Source organism: Bactrocera neohumeralis, unplaced genomic scaffold, assembly GCF_024586455.1.
Source record: "Bactrocera neohumeralis isolate Rockhampton unplaced genomic scaffold, APGP_CSIRO_Bneo_wtdbg2-racon-allhic-juicebox.fasta_v2 cluster11, whole genome shotgun sequence".
In the NCBI taxonomy this organism is placed as follows: Eukaryota; Metazoa; Arthropoda; class Insecta; order Diptera; family Tephritidae; genus Bactrocera; species Bactrocera neohumeralis.
The window spans coordinates 10,858,281-10,861,827 of NW_026089624.1; positions in this window are offsets into that span (position 1 = coordinate 10,858,281).

Below are 3,547 nucleotides of genomic sequence, written 5' to 3' on the forward strand. Positions count from 1 at the left end.
TGGTATGTGCACCGGTAAACGGGATCACGCTATCATCAATAACTGCACCATCAAAGTTCCGCAAGTCAGGCATAACGGCTTAGTAAATGGCACTCCGCAATGCAAATTAATTTTAAGCTCAAATTTCCACAAATGTATTAAGTCACAAATATCACGAATATTTGATCGCTAATACCACAATTATTTTAGAATGTTGGCGGGTGGCAAAGTAAAACACTTATTTTCAGCCGATTCGTTCTTTATTTACAATTTAAATTTAAATTCAATAATTCGATCGTACGATCGTTCGCTAAAATAATTGTGCTCTTTGTACGTGTATGTACCACTCCGCCAGCGAATCAAAAGAGAATGAGTCAGTGCAAAAGGGTAAGCCGCAGGTGAGCTAGCATAGGCAAATAGCGGGACATATATCTACATGGTTGCATTTTAATGTACAATCTAAATTTAATAAATCCTTCTTCTTCTTCTTCTTAATTGGCGTAGACACCGCTTACGCGATTATAGCCGAGTTAACAACAGCGCGCCAGTCGTTTCTTCTTTTCGCTACGTGGCGCCAATCGGATATTCCAAGCGAAGCCAGGTCCTTCTCCACTTGGTCCTTCCAACGGAGTGGAGGTCTTCCTCTTCCTCTGCTTCCCCCGGCGGGTACTGCGTCGAATACTTTCAGAGCTGGAGTGTTTTCATCCATCCGGACAACATGACCTAGCCAGCGTAGCCGCTGTCTTTTAATTCGCTGAACTATGTCAATGTCGTCGTATATCTCGTACAGCTCATCGTTCCATCGAATGCGATATTCGCCGTGGCCAATGCGCAAAGGACCATAAATTTTTTGCAGAATTTTTCTCTCGAAAACTCGTAACGTCGACTCATCGGTTGCTGTCATCGCCCAAGCCTCTGCACCATATAGCAGGACGGGAATTATGAGCGACTTATAGAGTTTAGCTTTTGTTCGTCGAGAGAGGACTTTACTTTTCAATTGCCTACTCAGTCCGAAGTAGCACCTGTTGGCAAGAGCAATCCTGCGTTGGATTTCCAGGCTAACATTATTAGTGGTGTTAATGCTGGTTCCTAAATAGACGAAATTATCTACAACTTTAAAGTTATGACTGTCAACAGTGACGTGAGTGCTAAGTCGCGAGTGCGACGACTGTTTGTTTGATGACAGGAGATATTTTGTCTTGCCCTCGTTCACTGCCAGACCCATTTCTTTTGCTTCTTTGTCCAGCCTGGAGAAAGCAGAACTAACGGCGCGGGTGTTGAGGCCGATGATATTAATATCGTCGACATACGCCAGCAGCTGTACACTCTTATAGAAGATGGTACCCTCTCTGTTTAGTTCTGCAGCTCGAACTATTTTCTCCAGAAGCAGGTTGAAGAAGTCGCACGATAGGGAGTCGCCTTGTCTGAAACCTCGTTTGGTATTGAACGGCTCGGAGAGGTCCTTCCCGATCCGGACGAGCTGTTGGTATTACTCAACGTCAGTTTACACACCCGTATTAGTTTTGCGGGAATACCAAATTCAAACATCACGGCATAAATGCAGCTCCTTTTTGTGCTGTCGACAGCAGCTTTGAAATCGACGAGAAGGTGGTGTGTGTCGATTCTCCTTTCACGGGTCTTTTCCAAGATTTAGCGCATGGTGAATATCTGGTCGGTTGTTGACTTTCCAGGTCTGAAGCCACACTGATAAGGTCCAATCAGTTAGTTGACGGCGGGCTTTAGTCGTTCACACAATACGCTCGATAGAACCTTATATGCGATGTTGAGGAGGCTAATCCCACGGTAGTTGGCGCAGATTGTGGGGTCTCCTTTTTTATGGATTGGGCATAGCACACTTAAATTCCAATCGTTGGGCATGCTTTCGTCCGGCCATATTTTACAAAGAAGCTGATGCATGCTCCTTATCAGTTCTTCGCCTCCGTGTTTGAATAGCTTGGCCGGCAATCCGTCGGCCCCTGCCGGTTTGTTGTTCTTCAGGCGGGCAATTGCTATTCGAACTTCTTCATGGTCGGGCAATGGAACGTCTGCTCCATCGTCATCGATTGGGGAATCGGGTTCGCCTTCTCCTGGCGTTGTGCATTCACTGCCATTCAGCAGGCTGGAGAAGTGTTCCCTCCATAATTTAAGTATGCTCTGGGCATCGGTTACTAGATCACCTCTGGGGGTTCTACAAGAGTATGCTCCGGTCTTGAAACCTTCTGTAAGCCGCCGCATTTTTTCGTAGAATTTTCGAGCATTACCCCTGTCGGCCAGCTTATCAAGCTCTTCGTACTCACGCATTTCGGCCTCTTTCTTCTTCTGTCTACAAATGCGTCTCGCTTCCCTCTTCAACTCTCGGTATCTATCCCATCCCGCACGTGTAGTGGTCGATCGTAACGTTGCGAGGTAGGCAGCCTGTTTTCTCTCCGCTGCGACACGGCACTCCTCGTCGGACCAGCTGTTCTTTTGCACTTTCCGAAAACCAATGGTTTCGGTTGCAGCTGTACGTAAGGAGTTTGAAATGCCGTCCCACAGTTCCTCTATACCGAATTGTTGACGAGTGCTCTCAGAGAGCAGGAGTGCAAGCCGAGTAGAAAAGCGTTCGGCAGTCTGTTGTGATTGCAGCTTCTCGACGTCGAACCTTCCTTGTGTTTGTTGGCGTGCGTTTTTTGCTGCACAGAGGCGAGTGCGAATCTTAGCTGCAACAAGATAGTGGTCCGCGTCGATGTTGGGACCTCGGAGCGCACGCACATCTAAAACACTGGAGACGTGTCTTCCATCTATCACAACATGATCGATCTGGTTGGTAGTTTTTCGATCCGGAGACAGCCAGATAGCTTGATGAATCTTCTTATTCTGGAATCTAGTACTACAGATAACCATATTTCGGGCCCCGGCGAACTCAATCAGCCTCAACCCATTTGGGGAAGTTTCGTCGTGGAGGCTGAATTTACCGACCGTAGTGCCAAATATACCTTCTTTGCCCACCCTGGCGTTAAAGTCGCCAAGCACGATTTTGACATCGTGGCGGGGGCATCTCTCATAAGCGCGCTCCAAGCGCTCATAGAAGGCATCTTTGGTCACATCGTCCTTCTCTTCCGTCGAGGCGTGGGCGCAAATCAGCGATATGTTGAAGAACCTCGCTTTGATGCGGATTGTGGCTAGACGTTCATTCACCGGAGTGAATGATAGTTCTCGGCGACGGAGTCTCTCTCCCACCACGAATCCAACACCAAACTTGCGCTCCTTTATATGGCCACTGTAGTAAATGTCACAAGGACCTACTCGTCTCTGTCCTTGTCCCGTCCATCGCATTTCTTGGACGGCGGTGATGTCAGCCTTTATTTTTGCGAGGACATCTACCAGCTGGGCAGCGGCACCTTCCCAATTAAGGGTCCGGACATTCCAGGTGCATGCCCTCAAATCGTAGTCCTTATTCCGTTTGCCATGGTTGTCACCAAAAGGGGGGTCTCTCATCCGAGGCTGTTTAAACTTTTTCATTGGTATTGTTTTTTACGTGGCGGGTCCCAAGCCCAGCGCACAACCCTATGTAGGGAATGTTTCGCCT